The 19,713-nt window shown below is 35.9% G+C and overlaps 1 protein-coding gene across 1 annotated transcript in view; it reads right to left on the bottom strand.

Moving 5' to 3' along the window:
- Nucleotides 1-19,713, bottom strand: part of LOC122478826 (glypican-5-like) — a 1,039,221-nt gene that overhangs the window by 862,230 nt on the left and 157,278 nt on the right. The gene's annotated exons all lie outside the window — the stretch shown is intronic.

The raw sequence follows: 19,713 nt of genomic DNA, 5'->3' as shown, positions 1-19,713 counted from the left end.
TTCAATATTCCTCTGGAGCTCTATTGCTTAAAACGGTATGTTTCTCCAGAGCGAATACAGTACTTAAAATTTTTTAATGTGCATCGATATCATTAAAAATGTTTACATAAGTACCCTCTAATATAGTGTGTCACATGTAATCATACAACAGATGTCAAAAATAGAAATTTTTAAATCATATTAGAAATTAAAATAAATGGCATTTCTAATATTTCCCTCCCAGATGTAAAATGATATTGTCAAAGTAAATGTCAACAATAATTCTAATACTTCCTTTTTGTACTTTAATGTTTTTAGCATAATTTAGAGGGTACTCCATGTTTTGGGTCTTCACTGGGATTCCAGTTAGACTGAATTTATTGAGGTTACCTATTAATGTAACTTGTGTCTTTACTAAATGGGAATTCATCCACAGAAGAAAGTATGGTATCTCCAGAGACTAAAACATGGTGGGTGTTTTAAGCAATGCTCGCTGGCTGAATGTCAAAAGTTCTCTCTGTATGCACCTTCCCTTTTTAATTATATTGTCTAACAATCTAACAATCCATTATATTATTAATTGGTCTAAAGATCTGTGATTATATTGCTTTGACTGTTATTTCATCAAAATAGTAATTGAAATAAGTGAATTTAGGTTGTAGAAATATATTCATCTGATTCTGTTTGATAACAGAAAGATGGTGGTTATGAGGCTACTAAAAATTCTAGTAACAAATAGCCAGTGAAAGATAATAAGATTATGGGTCTCACACTGCTTTTGGTAAATTATTCTAGTTGATTACTAAGTAGGCATAATGTTTAACCTTATGGACACTGGAGTCAGATTGCATATATTGAATTAGTTCTTTATTTTATCACTGAGTGTGTGTGTCCCAGGTCAAATTATTTAATACAACATGCCTCAGTTTCTTCCCCCTCAAAAATGGTGACAAACATAATACCAATCTCCTAGCACCTTTAGGAGAATTAAATGAGATTATACAGGTAAATATTCACAATAGCCCAATTTAACATATAAATACATGTAAATTATTAGCAGTGCCAGAAAATGCTAAGTGTTTATTACATGTCAGCTATCATCATACCTACAATATACAATAAACAGAATAAGTTGGATTGTAAATCAATTTCTCTCTTGAAAAACAAAATGTCAGATTGCACATACCTGGGATAAAAGACCTGAGTTTTAATATCCTGTATATTAGCAAATGAGGGTTTTTAAAACCACTATTGCAAGAAGGTTTATATTTTCCATCTAATTTTCATTTAAGGTCTTGGTTCATACTATGAGCACTTTAATAATTGGTTTATAGATTGCCAAGATCCATGTAATCTTTTATTAAAAATAAATTCATTAAGGACGCTTTCTGTGTCAGTAAAGCACTCCTCTAGGCCCTAGCAATTCAGTAAAGAATCTAAATCTCATACTTTAACAAGTTTACGGTAAGCAAATACATATACCATAATGCCAGGAAATAATACAAGCTTTGAAGAAATTAAATCAGCATTCATGTATGGAAAAAATAAGTGTGGGGCCTACATGGGGTCATTTCTAATAAAGTAGTCAGGGAAGACTTCTTAGAGAGGCAACTTTTAAATAGGTACTGGAATAAAAGGGAGAAATTCTGTTTCATGAATATTCCAGGGAAATAGTTTTAACAGTAGAGGAAGCAGCAAGTGCAAAGGCCCCCGGTAGAAATAAACTTGGTAAATTGGAGGGCCAGCAAGAAATCCAGTGATATTGTAAGTGAGCAAGATGCGTGTTCATGCATATGTCTGTACAACTGTGTGTGCCCACACACGCACCATGACAGAGGTAGAAGATGAGGTCAGAGAAGGAACAGCCAGAACATAAAAGTCCTTATAGAAAAGCGAGTTTGGTTACCTGCTGAGCATAATGGGAAGTCACTAGGACAACAGAGCTGAGAAATAGCATGAATTGAGTTACATTTTAGAAAATACCATTATGACTGCAAAAAGGTAAAAAAGGGAAGCAGTAAAGTAATTTAGTAGGCTGCTGTAGCATTCTACATGAGAGATGACAGAGAAATAGATTAAAGGATTATGAGAAGAAATCTCTCTGCTTGGGTTGCCATAATACAGCATAGATAGGACTTGTTTAAACAACAGACATCTATTTCCTTGCAGTTCTACTGTAGAAGTCTGAGATCAGGGTGCTGGTTGGTCAGGTTCCAGTGAGCTCTCTTCCTGGCTTGCATCTAGAAGGATGACTTTTCACTGTGTCCTCACTTGGCAGAGAAAGAAAGAGATCTCTTCTTCTTAAGGCCATCATGAGATCCCTGCCCTTATAACTCAATGTAACCCTAATGATCTCCTAACAGCCTCCTCTGTCAATAGCATCATATTAAGGGTTAGGGCTTCATCATCTGAATTTGAAGGTGGGAGAAATGCAAACATTCAGTGCACAACAGAAAAGTTGGGGAGAATTGTTAATGTTGTAAAATATACTGAAAGTACTTTTTAATGAACTAATCAAAAGAAAGGAGTCCAACAGATCTTTGTGTAACAAAGCTTTGGTCTGAGCAACTGTATAAATACTCGTGCCATAAATGGAGACGTTTAAGACTGTCTAGAAGCAAGTTTAGGAGGCAATTAAGAGCTGGGTCTGAGACACGTTAAATTTGACTTTCCACTTGGACATCTACATTGAGAGAGGAGTAGGCAGAAGCTCAGGGGAAAGGTTGGTAAATAATAAGCGTGGAGAACAAATAAAGTTGAAAGTAAAATCTGTTGTACACTAAGACTGAGGCTTATTTTAGTTTTCTTCTTGCATCTTGATTCATATAGCATGAAATCAGCTACTGTTTTTATTATGAATGACCTTTACAGTGGACACAGAAGAGGTACCATGAAAGTCCTTTAAGAATAGCCGATTTTATATTTGCTATAATTTGAACAAGAGCATGCTATTTAGTTTGGCCAACAAGGAGACATCAAAGTACCTTTTGTAAATGCAGAATTTTTCTTTTGTCATACTATACTATAACAAAAGATCTTGGTCCAGCTTAGTAAGTTTCATTTATTTTGCACCAAATTTACAAGGAACATGAAACAAATAAATAGCACTTCTGTAAGACCATTAATATGTCAAATCCAAAGAAAAAGAATGTTTGATGTAAAAGCAGTCATAGATGAGAAGGCCTTGCTTAATCAAAAACTTCCTGTTAATCAAGACTAATAGAGGAGAGAGTAATAAATAATCTCTGACATAGCAAAAGCAGTCACATTTAACTGGAAGATAGATTTTACATATGGTTGATGCGATAGAACTATCAAGCTAACAAGAGCCCTTGGGGCCAGTTTGAATATTCATTAATCAGCCCTACTTTGGATTTAACTTAGAATAAAACTGTCAATGAACAAATGGGCTTTTGTAGAAAAGGTGATAAACAAAATCCAATGAATTGGCAAATTGGAAAGTCTTGAAAGAGAATAAATGCTGTAAGATTAAGAACTGAATAGAAGACTTGAGCTCAGCTCTCTGCAGGGAACACAAAAGCTTCTCACTAAATCAGGTAGCTTTGGAGAACATTGTTTTTTAATGGTTTTTCAAAAAGAAACATCTGCCATGGTAAGGATATATTTTAAGAAAAAATTTTGAAGAAGGCTTAAACTTCTTAATTCTCCTATTTTCTACAGCACATTGAAAAGACAGGTTTCTAAATAAATGGATTATTTTTCAGTTGAAGAATCACTAATCTCATTTATCCAAAATGTACAAATGAGATGATTTATCCAAAACGTACAAATAGGTGGTTTTCCTCCAAAGGCAGAGCGGTAAGAACCATGATTTAATGAAAGCAGGCAGAATTGGCACAAGCGTAAGTTGGGGTAGCGATCCCAACTAAAATGTCTAGGGAGACAAAGTAAGTTAACAAATGATCAAATACCTGTGTATGAAAACAAAACAAAAACAACAAAAAACAAAATGGTATTTATACCAACACTCTACCACAATGTTGAATGGAAACCGACACTCGTAGTGACAAGTGACAAGAGATTTGGAGAGGTGAAAGTCCCCCCAGCTGAAAGGGGAGCAGTTTCTTGTCATCTGGGAAGAAGATTCTAGTTTGGACTCATCTCTAAAATGTTTTAACACAAGAGCCACCTGGATCTTTTTACATGAGATTTCCCAATTCTTTGAATGTTGGTCACAAATTGAAAAGTATTTAAATACCTTATAAGCCACTATTTTGTGTGTCAGATAAACTATATTTCTTGACTGAATTCAGCTGAATGGGGTTCTTTTTTTTTTTTTTAACCACAGGTATAAGAGGGAAAATTTACCATAGCAGAATATGAAAACTATTACATATGCACGTCTACAGAGATAGTATACACAGGTTTTTGCTTGTATTGTATGATCTGATATATAAAACTGACCAAAGCAACTAATAATTACCAAAGCACTTATAGATTCATAAAATGTTAGACCTTCAATAGATCTTAAATTTAATAGAACTGAAGGTTTAATATTATGTGAATTTTTCTTTAAAAGAGTATGTTTCTTTAAAAAACTCAACATTTTATCTTAAACAAAATGTGCTAACAGGAGAGTAAACAAAATAAAGTGTATAATTTAATGTAATGATTATAAAGTGAACATAACTCAGCCCAAGAAATAGAATATTTGCTTGTACCGTGGAAGCCTCTATCTTCTCCTCCATTCCCTATAAAAACCCTGTTCTTACACTAATAAAAACAATTTTCTTAACATTATCATTATTTTAATAAAAATTTCCCAATTTGCTTTCTATTTTGCTGGAGATGCATTCATCCTTAATATAACTTAGTTTTGCCATATAAATATCAATACATTTATATAAATGAGGTTGTAATGTATATATCATTGCCTTCTTTTTCATTAGCTCAGCATTACATGTACTAGAAGTATCCATGGTAAGTGGTTTGTTTGTTTGTTTGTTTGTTTGTTTGTTTTCAGGTGAGGAGGGTATAAATTCCTCATCTTCTTTGCTATGTAATATTCCATTTATGAAAATACCATAATTTGGGGCACCTGGGTGGCTCAGTCGGTTATGTGGCCGACTTCGGCTCAGGTCATGATCTCGCGGTCCGTGAGTTCGAGCCCTGCGTCGGGCTCTGTGCTGACAGCTCAGAGCCTGGAGCCTGTTTCAGATTCTGTGTCTCCCTCTCTCTGACCCTCTCCTGTTCATGCTCTGTCTCTCTCTGTCTCAAAAATAAATAAACGTTAAAAAAAAAAAGAAAATACCATAATTTATTTGTTCATTTATATGCCAATGGATACTTGGGTTGTTTTGAATTTTTAGTTATTACAAAACAATCCTCTTTTTTAAATGAAGAAACTAAGGTCACAGTCACCACAATTAGTGGCAGACTGCGGCACACTTCCCTTTTTCATGTTTTGTAAAGTTGCCGCTGTCTCCACTGCTCAGTTTGTGTCATCGGCAATTTCTGCTGAAGTGAATGTGGATTCAGCTCTACATCATCAAGCTCATCATTCAAAGTGAGGTACGGAATCCACTCCACTTTAAACATCAGGTAGCTATTTGCTATATAACCTTATTAAATGTACTATGCAAAATCTTGTTTTATTTATATTGCCACTGAGAAATGTAGGGGGAAGGGGAGAGAAGCCAGAGTACCAAACGTGTAGAAGCTTTAAATACTGTCTGAAAATGAGACTGAATGCATCATGTACAAACTTTTTCAACCTCCAATTAAGAAAATCATAATATTCAGCAGCTATCTTTCCTCCTCAGATGTTCTGGAACACAGAGGCAAAATCAGAGTTGGAGTTAAGTACTGAGGAATCAAAGACATGCAGATGGTGATGAAACCCCAGATTCGTCAGGAAGAGAACACCTGGTTAAAAGAGAACGAGGTTTGGAGTGCCGGGGTGGCTCAGTCGGTTAAGCATCTGACATTGGCTTGGGTCATGGTCTCACAGGTTCATGAGTTTGAGCCTCGCATCGGGCTGTCTGCTGTCAGTGCAGAGCCCACTTCAGATCCTCTGTCCCCTTCTCTTTCTGCCCCTCCCCCACTCTCTCCCCCATTCGCTTTGTCCCCTCCCCCAAAATAACGAAACATTAAAAGAGAGAGAGAGAGAGAGAGAGAGAGAGAGCTGTGAAAGCTAAGCCTGAGGAAGCACACCATGGAAGGGCTGGGTAAGGTGCGTGGGCCCGCAATGGGAATGGATAAGAAGTGGCCAGGGAAGTAAGAAGGAAAGCAGCCACAGACTATGGTGTCACAGATGATAAGAGAAGAAAATGTACCAAAAGTCAACAAAGGGGTCAAAAGCTGTTGTGAGGCCATGGAAATGGAATGCTGACATATCTACTCCATTTAGCAGCAGAGAGGTCACTGGAGACTTCAGTAAGAAAGGTTTTGGTGGGATGGGGCAGAAAGCTGCCTGCAGAGGATTATGGAGTAAGGGAAGTAGGAGAGAAGACAGACACGGTTGATGACACTTTCAGGAACTTTGGGGAACAATGAGATGGCAGTAGCTGAACCTAGATGGGTGAGCAAGAGAGGTAGGAAGGGAGATGTATTTGTTTGTTTGTTTCTTTGTAATTTGGAAAAGAGTTTAAAATTCCCAAGAAAAGGGTAGGATCTAAAACAACTAGAGATAAGGGATTCAGAAACAGTAAGGTCTTACTCACCTCAACTACTACAACAGAAGGGAAGAGGAGAGGGCAGTGGAGGACATGGATGAAGTCCCCACCACGTGGCTTCATTTATCTAGTCTTATGCTAAAACTATATTTTTCATTCTAGTAAAATCTTGAGAAACAGCCTCAACTAAGACACTTGTTTTCTTTCTGTTCGATATCCTTCTGTTGTCCTTCTTCCCGTTCAGTTAGCAAACAATATTGTATGCTTGCTGTTACAATGTTTAAACTGGATGTAGTTCTAGTCTTTGTAGTTTCTCAGGAGGTATGGTGCATTTTCTGCTCTGAGATATGGTCTATAATCTCTACCTTCCAATTTTCTAGTACTTTTTCTTTCAATTTCCTTCAGTAAACAATAGATTCATGGTTAATTTTCTATAGACTGTACAAGGGTGTTTGAAGCTGTCACATTTGATATTTAATGTGAGGGAGACTGGCATGCCTCATCTGTTTTAGTAGATCCCTGTGGAAACTGCAAGTTGATGTTTAAGATTGCATCAATCAGGACCCATCCAGAAATTACAGACTACAAAATGCTCTAAGTGTTTAAAGTGAAAGGAATTTATTCCAGAGAATTGGTTACACAGGTGAAGAAAAGCTGAGGAGCCAAATGGATGATGGTGAGTCAGCCTCCAGATGAACAGCATAAGAAACAAATGGAGGAGGGGCACCTGGGTGGCTCAGTCGGTTAAGCGTCCGACTTCAGCTCAGGTCACGATCTCACAGTCTGTGAGTTTGAGCCCCGTGTCGGGCTCTGTGCTGACAGCTCAGAGCCTGGAGCCTGTTTCAGATTCTGTGTCTCCCTCTCTCTGACCCTCCCCATTCATGCTCTGTCTCTCTCTGTCTCAAAAATAAATAAAAGTTAAAAAAAAAAAGGAAAAAAAGAAACAAATGGAGGAGACAGGATTACCAAAGTTTAGGGGCTGGGTCACCTATCAAAAGCTGCAAACACTAGGTCCATGCAGAAGAATTGGGAAGGCTGGAAGTGATAAGGTTGCAGATACAGTCAGAGAAGCTACCCAAAGAATTAGAAGCGGAAGAGCCTGCTTTCTCCCTTCCTCCTTCCAGCAGGAGCCTGGATTATGAAACCTGCAGATGACTGCCCCCTTCTATTTCATGACACAGAGCAGGGTAGAAGGTCAGGAAGGAACCTGACAGGATAGGCCAAAACATCACTAACAGGCTGTTTGCATTCTATAACCTTGTACATGCCCTTTAATTTCAATGAACATCAGTTTCGAGATCTGGGTGAATTGCTAAGGGAAAAACTCCTTACCTAGCATATGATTATCATAGTGTAGAGGCTCAAGCAATGGGATCTCCTCCTGTCTTCCTCCCCATGGCCCCGTGTGATGATTTTCAAGTGCTGATGCTGATCTGGCTAAGTAAAAATTTCCTGGGGAAATCAGATAAATATGTAGATTTCTGGATCATAAGTTTGCTGTGAGGCTCAGAAGACTGAATTAAAATAAAACAAAACAACAACAAAAAAAGGTCATTCTGATGAAGACCTATATTAGTGAATACACATGCAGGAACAGATAGAATCATATTGGGACGCATTCTACCGTATATCAATTGCTCGCCAGCAACATCATGGGATGTGCCTCTAGACTCCTTTCTGGCTCTGCTGGTGGCTTTCTCACATCCTAAATGCTGGGACACGACAACTCAGCTCTTATTGGAGGACTTGCTGTTTTTTTTGTTGTTGCTGTTGGTTTTTGTTTGTTTGTTTGTTTGTTTGTTTGTTTTAGCAGTTTGAAAGCTAAATCATTTGGCTTTCTTTTCCCTTTTCCTACCATCCTGCTCTCTCCAGATACTCATGGGGTTTACTAAAGTGACAAGATTATATCCTATGTGAACAATGTTTCAAGGTAGAAACCCTGGGTATTACAACACAAAGAAACAAAAAATAGGAAGCAAATATTAGGCTGAAACCCCGAACCAAATAAAGCACATAATGAATGGTACAGTGAAAGATCTCAGAATAGATACATCTTAGATTCTACTTCAAAGGAAACCCACTCGATTCAACAAGTAAGTAGGCATTAATTTGGGAGGTATTTACCTGAAGTTGAATTCAGCAATTCAAGAACTTTGTCCTTCCCATAGAAGTACAACAGTGTAACACAAGTGTAAATGATTTAGCAGATAGCATTTGAGTCCAATTACTGAGCCCCATATGCTATATGATATTTAAACAGCTGGACCTGCTGTTTCTATATTAAACTATTTCCTTACAACAGGTTTATGATTTATAGTAGTGCTATTGATTTAATGAGTCATAAGAAGTTCATTTTTCCCCCTAGTGAGATTTTTTCCCCCAAATACAAACAGGTATAAGATATTTTTTTATTTATTTTTTTTAAATTTACATTCAAGTTGCTTAGCATATAGTGCAACAATGATTTCGGGAATAGACTTCTTAATGCCCCTTACCCCCCCCCCCCCCCACAACCCCTCCAGTAACCCTCTGCTGTTCTCCATACTTAAGAGTCTCTTATGTTTTGTCTCCCTTCTTGTTTTTTATATGATTTTTGCTTCCCTTCCCTTATGTTCATCTGTTTTGTATCTTAAAGTCCTCATATGAGTGAAGTCATATGATATTTGTCTTTCTCTAATTTTGCTTGGCATATTTTAAAAATATTGATCATGATATAGTGTTTGGTTTTGAAACATGGCTTATAAGAGAAAGTCCACTAAGCATCTCTGATTATTATTAAGAATCTGCCAACAGTGAGTAGTTGTTTTCCTTAAACGTTGGCATCTATCATTATTGACATTTGCTATTTTTTACTAAAATTGGTATTTCAATAGTAATTTGGAGAATTACTTTAACTACAGTTTGATTTGTTCTTAGTTGTGGCTATTTTGATGTCAAATATTTTGTATATTTGTGGTTTTGGTGAGAGGGGATAATGGATAGTGGTGTCTAAGGAGAAAGGAACGTTAAGTATTTCTTTGAACAGTGACCCTTGTTGTGTCCGGGGCTGGGTCTTCTATCTATCCCTTCCTGGTGAAGTCAGGCAAGCCCATTCACTGCTGTTATTAGTGTCTATGTCGTGACAAGTTGTGGATATTCCTTGGAGAAGAGTCTCTAGTTATGGGACATGTTTCAAGATAAAATAAGTTACATATAATGAGATTCAGTCCTTTAAACTATTAAATAGCTATAATAATCTATAGCCACAAATCTTGCAGAGAATGCAATTAAATAATATGATCAAATGTTTATGAAATCATTGCACTTTGAAGCACTGTACAATGTGTGGCTTTAATATGCCACAATCAATTTCTGAAGGAATATACAGTTTGCCCTCTATGTAAAAAATAGCATATACAGATATTAAAACTATCAAAAAGTTTCCTCTGTCATTTATAACTCTATAACCCTTTTATTTCACTTTCCACCAAAAGGGAAATTATATGTTTGTTAGCATTAAAGATAAAATACCAGATATGACTCTCAATCCTTTTCATGAGAAACTTTCATGATTTCAACAAAGAACTATTCTACAACTTAATTCACTTGATGATTTGTAAAATCCTAGTAATTCTGCTTGAGTTACTGAAATGCTAGGAGCCAGCTGTGAAGACTGGCAGGCTATATGCAGATAGTCAAATAAATACTTAAAAGATTTTAAATCCTTAGAATGGTGTCTTAAAAGTGCTGCATACTGTGGAAACAAAAACAAATCCCTTAACACCCAGCCATTTGAACCTTTCAACCAGAGTTCTGAAGCATGTTAATAGAGGGAATCTTTGTTATGAATGGAGAGATAGTTCTACTACTTTAGCTCTAAAAATACAGCAACTTACAAACTTAGTCATCCATATAACATCTGCTACTTACATGGGTTTTCACCAAGAATAATTTTTCATTAATCCCGATAAAGACTTTTTGAGACAATATCTTCTCCTTAGATCCTGAGATTGGCTTTGACTACCATCAGAGCAGAACTACGTATAAGAAATGAAGCATCAATGTAATTTAATTGTAAAAATAATTCTATTTTTATGAGATAGTTGGACCTCATTATCTGTATGGCCCTGTAGCACTTAGAGCCCATAGCATCTATGATTATTTAATCAACTAAATATCCACTTGGCTTAATGATTGCCTACGTCAAAAACAAAAACAAAACAAAACAAAAAACCCATGCAAACAAAAGGAAATAATCTCACAACACAGTTTTAAGACAATGTCTCTGCTTATTTTAGTAAAAATAGAACTGTTTTGCTCAAAGACTATTTTTTAATCATTCTGGTTCTAGACAGGATTTTACCATTTCACACATATATTGTCACATGTGCACATATAGAAAAATGTATGTAAAGAAAAGGGAAACTACATTATTAATAAATAACTTGCATATATATTACAAATGAAATAACTGAATGAAAATTTTGTTTCTATGATAATATGCACTACCTTTTTTAGAAAAAACAAGGATTTAGAACATCTCAAGTGGGGAAGACAGGTGCATTGGGAAAATATTCTCAGTTCCTTCTCGGTTCCTTGGTCCTCTTGCCTTTCTCAAAAAACAACAATTTTTGTTACAATTCCACATCCTTCTCAGAAGTGCTGTGGGAATACTGTTTAAATTTGGGATCGGCCAAACCTGTCCAGGAACCAGGAATTTTACTGCAGTATTTATTTTTAAAAATTTTGGCCCCAATTTTGATTCCAACCAACCCAAGAGCCAAAAAAAAAATCCAACCTGACTCGGGTGTAACTTTTTCCATGCTACATGTACAAATGTACATGTGCACATATAATTTTGTGTGTATGTGTGCAAATATACCGATAGATAGACGGATAGACAGGTAGACTAGGTAGCTACAGATAGTATTAGTTCCCCTTACAAACTGCCTGAGGTAATAAAAAAAGAATGGCTTAGCAACACATCAAATGGAATTTAGCATCAAATGGAACTTTGGTTGAATATAAAGATGTTATCTGTAATAATAAATAAAAGTCAAACAATATGCTGGGCATGTATATACTCCCAAAAGAGGGTGGGAAGTGGCTCAGAGATCAAAGGTACAAGACACTTTCTGCACACATGCTGGGTGTGTGCTGATACAACTGGTCCAATGTTTTAAGCTCCTGATTTCCACTTTGTAAATTTGTGTGACATGAAGCAAGCCAGCCCCCAGATGAGCTTCCTTGACCACTCACTGCCTATGTGGAATTCTGGGCCGATGCTGCCTTACCTGCTTGTGAGCTGGGGACAATGGTGTGGACTTTTCTCCATCACCTGGCCGTGAGCCAGAGAAAGGAAGGAAACCGACAAAACTTGTAAGCAGTTCTTTGCCTCCTCTTGAACTTTATTATCTTTATCTGTGTAAACAAGCTTACTTTTTTCTTTTTTTCTTTTGGATGTGGGATGGGGGTAGAGGAAAAGAGAACAACAACAAGAAAAAATCAACTTTGGAAGCCTTTACTCTGTCTTTTGTTTTTGAGCCCTATGTAGTCTTGGGGAAAATTTATCAAAAAATAACTTGTTAAGAATCCTGAGACACCTCAGTCAGTTAAGCATCTGACTCTTGATTTCAGCACAGGTCATCTCAGGGTTGTGAGATCAAGCCCAGTCCATGCTCAGGGTGGAGGCGCCCTGGGATTCTCTCCCTCCTTCTCTCTGTGCCCACCCTGCCCCCTCGAAATAAATAAACATTTAAAAAAGGATCTCTGTTATAATTTATTTTAAAATCAAATATAACACAAACAGCAAATAATAAATACTGTAGTGTAGAAGTCATATGCTGGCCACAAGAGGGCTTATGGAACAAAAGGAACCACAAAAAGGGAGGCAAAATATAAGTGAGGACAGTACCAAAGAAAGGCTACAGATTAGTTCCTAAATACCTTTATCACTGAAGGTACCATTTTAGAAAGAATATTTCTGATGTATGATGACAGGGAATATATCTGAGTAAGCATGATGACTTTCAACTCTACTCATAGATTTAATAAAATCCTAAGAGATCGTAAACTGGCAGATGCTTTGTGAAAATGAAATGCTAATGTTCACAATTATAATTTTTATACCCATAGCCATAAAGTACATAAAGGTATTAGGTTCTTTTCTAATGCAATAGATGTGTAATTTATGTATATTACAGCAGATTAAATAATTTGAGGTAAGAGGGAAAACCCCACTGGTAAGTATGCATTTGGCCATTTGAAATATGCCTAGAAAGTACTTAAGTAGATAAACACCTATTAGGAAGTGAGAATAAAAGGAATGTTGCACCTGCAGCAAGAATTATAATAAATACCACTATAAAAAGACAGGAAGTGTCATGACCCTATTACATGTTACTGAAGTTTTAAACAATGTTAAGAATGGAAACAGTTTCAAGTTTATTTTAAGCAGGTTTATTTTAGATCACAGTGATTTTTTTAAAAAGCTTTTGAAGACTTAACTGAGAGAGGAAGGAGAGAAGCATCCTATTCCATTATTCTTTCATATAGAACCTTAATGTGGGAAAGTACATTGTGAGATGGACAGAAATCTGGACAGGTTGCAAGGTACTGAGAATGCTGCATTCTGATTGGAGGCATATAATCACAACACAGAGCAACCAAAAGGATTAAGGTATATTTATGGATCCAGGAGGAACAGCAGTGACAATACTGATGTTTAAAAACCAAAAACATGTTAAAAAAAAAAACACCTATGAAATGAAAATGAGATCATCTACAGGACGTCTCAGGATTAATATGAGTAGAAATGGGTAGGTTCACAGGATCCTGCAAGCAAATCAAGGAAGAATAAGAAACATAACCTTCTTTCTGAAACTAAAATTCTTGATTCATTAATTTATTAGGCACTATAACTTGATGCTTATGAGTATGGGGTTTGGAGTCAGACTTACACAGACTTAAATTATGGCTCTACCATTATATGATCTTGGGTAAATCATTTCACTTTCTTAAACTACTGTTTTTTCATCTGTGAAATGAGTATAATTATGTCACCTCGCAGGATGACTAGGAATTACATCAATTAAATTTTAAGAACACTTCACAAAGTGCCTGGCACTTAGTGTCGGTAAGTGATTGAAGTTGACTTTCTGGGCAAATACTATATACATAAATCTTGGGAAATTTTTCCATTGATTTTATGTAAACTGAGAGCTATGAATCCAAGATCGACTAAAATGGTTCGAGGATTTGATAGATACAGCACTTTTTGAAGTAGGGAGCAGTAAGCCAGGTCTGCAACCATTTAGCAATAAATGCGGGACAATTTCAGAATGTTATAAATTACATTAAATAGCAAAAAGTTAGCCTAAGTAGCACAGCAATTGGAAACAAACTGAAAGGATTCGTTTGAGATCGTGAGATTAAAACCTGGTTTTAACATGTAAATGCAGGAATTCACTACTAACTCCTAATCCACTCAATGCTTCCATTAAGGGCATTCCTATACAAAATTATGCCTTTTGTATGTAAAGTTAAAAACATTTGCTTTTTACTTTGTAGGTATCTGTGAAGCCTACTCCTTAGGAGAAACGGAAGGCCCAAGTGAAAAAGGATGCAACATACACAAAAGTAGCTTTTCCACTTTGGTCAAGACCCTAACCTGCCAGTGCACACCATCAGCTGTGCTACCCTCTCACCTCTGGGTAGATACTCCAGAAACCAGAGAAAATGGGGAAGATGCTGCCTTTGCTCCTAGTCTGGACGACCAACGTGCTTCTGGGAACTGTGCTTCCTTCTATCCTCAACTGAAATATATTTGTAATTCTCTCTGTGTGCATGCATATATGTGTATGTGCATGTGTGTGTGCTCCCAACAAAGGAACACTGTTACACACACACACACACACACACACGATCTATGGTTCAATCAAGATGTCATAGACACATCAAGCATGAAAACTAAATACTGGCTGAATAACCAAAAATCATATTAAAATACATTCAATTCTCATTTGCTGAGGAATAAAAGCAAGGCAACTTTCTGGTATAAAATGCACAAGTCTGTATAATGCACTCATATTTTTGATTAAGTATTTCATGTACTCCTAGTGAATACACATTTTGCCACTGTTTTTCATTACAATAATTTTGTGTGGGTAGCATTATTTTTCGTTGATAGATGAAGAAATTTATATAGAGAATGAATAAAATTTCTATCTGGAAAAAATATTTTTGGGATCCTTTGTTTATCTTCTATTTGTTGTATAGCTTCTTGTGAACATTCAGGATATAATTTGATTTGAGGCAACATCAAAAAATAGTCTCAGATCCATACCAGAGGTCTCTAAGCAAATAGAGTAAATTGAAAAAGGAATGTGGGCATATAACTTTTCCTTCCCATGTCAAGCACCTGGAAAATTTAACACCATCATCCCTATGCTCATTCAGAAACAATTCTGAGACACTGCTGTTTGCTAGGTACAATGTCAGGTACTAGGATGGTCTCACTTAAATAAAATACAAGTTAAATATTTTACTCAGCACATATTAACATCCTATGAATTCACAGAATACTATCTTATGAAAGTCTATTGCTATTCTTGGCAAAAATAGGCACTAAATTAAAAATTAACTGAAACAAACAGAAGAGCATTCTTCTTCCTTTATTTAATTTGTAACATAAAAAAAAAACAGTGAGTGTGAGTACTCACTATTGTCATACACTTGTTTTTAAGACCTCATTTGCCCTTATTTATATAAAGGGCATATTTTGCAACATTCTATAAATGAACATAAAGTAAAAATTAAATGATTGTCTTATACTGACAGGAATTCACTGTTTTTTTTAATTTCATTTTTTAATATTTGCAACTTTCTGGTTTTGAAAATTCTACCAGTTGCATTAAAAAAAGTGGTAGAAATAAAAAAGATACAAATTTACCATTGTTTTATTTTCTAGAAAAACTACAGGTCCTAACATTCTATTTTTAAATTGTTGATTTCAAAGAATTTATTCAAATATTTTTCTGGTGGCTTTCATTTATTAAACACACAATTATTAGGATCCACTATGCGCGTGTGAATCCATGTGTATACAGACGTGAATAAGATATGATACAAAAAACATGAATGACACTATCAACCTCCATGGTCTTGTAGATATTTTATAGAACTCTCTCTTCAAAGACAGCAGAATACATGTTATTTTCAGGATCACATGGAGCATTCATTGAAATCAACCATACATAGGGCCATAGGGTCAACTGAGGGATTGGTATCACATAGAATATGTGGCACAAGGACACAAGATTGATAGAAAATCATTCCAAAGAAAGTACTAGAATATCCTCAAGTATATGAAAACAACAACACTCTTCTAATAAATTATGAGTAAAGAGGAGTTATAGGGAGAATAGAAACCATTTTGAAATGAGTCAATAGGCAAAAACATCAAAATGCACAGAGTGGAGCCAAAGCAATGCTTAGGAGGAAATTAATAGGATCACATTATTTTATTAGAAGAAGAGAAGGTAGAATGTGATAGCTGACTGTTCATTGCCCAATACAGAGACAGTTGATAGTTTCTAAAATGGATACATCAAGGTAAAGAGTTTACTAAAATTAATACCTTTTAGCTGTTTTTCATATGTGTATGTGAAAGATAGATATATATATGAAAACAGCTAAAACTGTTTAAAACGAAGACTTTTTAAAATTGTTTTTAAAATTAAAAATTTTTTAAATGTTTATTTATTTTTGAGAGAGAGAGAGAAAGAGAGTGAGTTGGGAGAGGGGCAGAGAGAGAGAGGGAGACCTAGAACTCAAAGCAGTCTCCAAGCTCTGTGCTATCAGTGCAGGGCCCAATACAGGGCTCGAACCCATGAACTGTGAGATCATGACCTGAGTGGAAGTTGGATGCTTACCCAACTGAGCCACCCAAGCAACCCGAAGACTACTTTTTTTTTTTACCAGCATGTTAGTATCATTTGAATTTTAAACCACCTGTATATTACTTTGAAAAGACCAATGAAAATACTGATTATAAACAAATTAATTCATTTTTTCTATACAATTTCAAAGTTTCTATTATTATTAGTTAGAAGGCAAGGAAAGACCTGTGCCAGATATATAGTGTGGTGTCAATGAACATTTAGCTTTTCCCCTTAAAATATACATGCTAGCCTGGCCATTATGTGGTGTGCAAATAAACAGAAAATCTATCACAGACTGATATAAAGAGGACTGTGAAACTGCTAAGGATATTTTTTTCTGGTATGCAATGTTCACATGCTGCAGAATGAACATTTATACTTTAACAGACATATATGCGTAAAACTGCACAGTAGCATAAATATAAATTTACTCTATCTCATTAAATTTGTCAGAAGAAAGTGCTTAAAAAGAAGAACTCACATGCTAATACTTGGTTATGCAATGAGATTAAATTCATTTTATTAAAATAGAATTCTAACATTCAAAACTATGCATGTTACAATATAAAAACACCGTGTAAGAAAACAAAATTAATTAACACATAAGCAGATCATGCAGTCAGCCCACTGAATCATTCCCCAAGCCTATACGCTATGACTCTCATAAATGAATGAACACAGTCCACTACATCTGTGTGTGTGTGTCTGTGTGTGTGTGTGTGTGTGTGTGTCACTCTTCATTTTCATAATGGGAAATGGTGAAAAGCCCACTGTAAAATGCAGGAATCTTTGATAGTAAAGACCTTTCCAGATTAAGGAAGTTCTCTTTGGAAGAAACTTAGAGGGTAACACTTTCCACTACATTTGACACAAGATCCAAGGTTTACTTCGATATGGATCCACAGTAGGAGAGAAACCATAGCCTGGTGTAAGACAAGGTAGGAGTGAGAAACTTTAGTGCCAGACACAAAGAGTTTCAAACACTCTTCAAGCCAAATGGAAATCAATACGTATTTACTTTTTAAAAACACACAATTTCTTAACCTTAGAAAGTGCTAATTGCTTATCACGGAGGTACAACTTTTCCAGATAAACCAACTAAAGAGTTTGCTTAGGAAACAATCTCACATTTCACAGAAATGTGTTTAAGAGCCAAAGACTGTTGAAAATGTACACAGGCATACCTCACACAGAGACCGCAGGTTCAGTTCCAGACCACAGAAATAAAGCAAATATTGCAATAAAGGGGGTCAAATGAATTTTTTAGTTTCCCAGTGCATACAAATCATATTTACACTATATTGTAGTCTATTAAATGTGCAACAGCATTATGTCTAACAAAACAATGTACATGACTTAATTAAAAAATACTATTGCTCAAAAATGCTAACTATCATCAGAGCTTTCAGTGAGTTATGATCTTTTCGTTGGTGGAGGGTCTTGATTCAAAGTGATGTTGACAGCTTGCTGACTGATCACAGTGGTGGTTATTGAAGGCTGGGGTGGCTGTGGTAATTTCTTAAAATAAGACAACAAGGACACTTGTCACATCTACTGATTCTTCCTTTCACAAAGAAGTTCTCTGTAGTTGGGTCACCTGGGTGGCTCAGTTGGTTGAGTTACCGACTTTGGCTCAGGTCATGATCTCAGGGTTCTGTGGATTCGAGCCCCGTATCAGGTGTCAGGATGGACCCTGCTTCAGGTCCTCTGTCCCACTCTCTCTCTGCCTCTCCCCCATTCGTTCTCTCCTCTCTCTCTCTCTCTCAAAAATAAAAAAAAAAACATTAAAAAACAAAAGTTCTCTGCAACATGGGATGCTGTTCGATAGCATTTTACCCACAGCAGAACTTCTTTCAAACTTGGAGTCAGTCCTTTCAAATCCTACCACTACTTTATCAACTAAGTTTACATAATATTCAAAATCTTCTTTTGTCATTTCAACAGTCTTCCTAAACACCATCATCAGGAGTAGATTCCATTTTAAGAAGCCATTTTATTTGTTTACCTATAAGAAGCAACTCCTCACCCATTAACATTTTGTCACAATATTGCAACAATTCAATCACATCTTCAGGCTTCACTTCCAATTCTAGTTCTCTTGTTATTTTTGTCACATCTGCAGTTACTGCCTCTACTAACATTTTGAACCTTCAGTCTGTAAAAAACCATAATATCTACGAAGTGCAATAAAGAGGAGCACAATAAAACAAGGTAAGACTATACCTTCCACAATTCCTATATATTTAGTTACCATTTGTCCACTTAAAATATTTTGGTGTAGTTTTCCAATTTTAGTACTGATAATTGTTTCAGAGTATGTCCTAATTTTGAACATAAAGAAGACAAAATACTACTCTATATTTGCACATTTTTTTCATGATGAGCCATAAACATTCAAAGTTCTAATACACAGATTCCGTGGGCTACAATTGCCTTTTACAAGGGTATAAATGGACTAGGCATTTCTCCAAGTGACAAAATTAGAAAGGAAAATCCCTTTCCTTCAGGTATAATATAGGAGCTCCTTATAGACTTTTGTGGGTCTTTTGTAGTTATAAGAAACACTTAAGATTATTACTATTTCTAGTTTCTTTGAGAAGACAAATGTGTTCATCATTTGAGGGTGATTTTGCTTTTCTACTACCTACAAGTAATTAATTTACTGGCATTTAAAAAATCTGTCTCAAGAGTGATGTAAACTCAGGAAATATTCCATTGTCATTCATTCATTCATTCAACAAATATTTGTTGATTACAAATTATAGTCTAGCCACCATTTTAAGTGTAGGAGATACACAATAGGCAATGTTCCTACCTTCTTGGAGCTTCTATTCTAGCAAGGAAATATAAATAATGAAATAAGTTACATATGTGTAATTCATTAATAACAATTAAATTACACACACACACACACACACACATATACACACACACAGTTACATGTAAAGAGTGATATATACCAGAGATAGACATAAGGGATGGGAGGAGGATAAGGAACAATATGAGGAGGGGGGATTACATTTTTTAAACTGTGGTTATGCGAGACACCACTGAGAATATGACGCTGGTCTAAGAACTGCAGAGCTTGAGGGTACAAGCTTAGGAGATCTAGAACCAAGAGGCTTCTAGACAAATGGAAGGAACAAGCAAGGCAAAGAAGACCCTATGGTGGAAGAAAA

The sequence above is a fragment of the Prionailurus bengalensis genome, chromosome A1 (genome assembly GCF_016509475.1).
Source record: "Prionailurus bengalensis isolate Pbe53 chromosome A1, Fcat_Pben_1.1_paternal_pri, whole genome shotgun sequence".
NCBI classification, from domain to species: Eukaryota; Metazoa; Chordata; class Mammalia; order Carnivora; family Felidae; genus Prionailurus; species Prionailurus bengalensis.
This window is presented reverse-complemented; position numbering and strand designations above follow the sequence as displayed.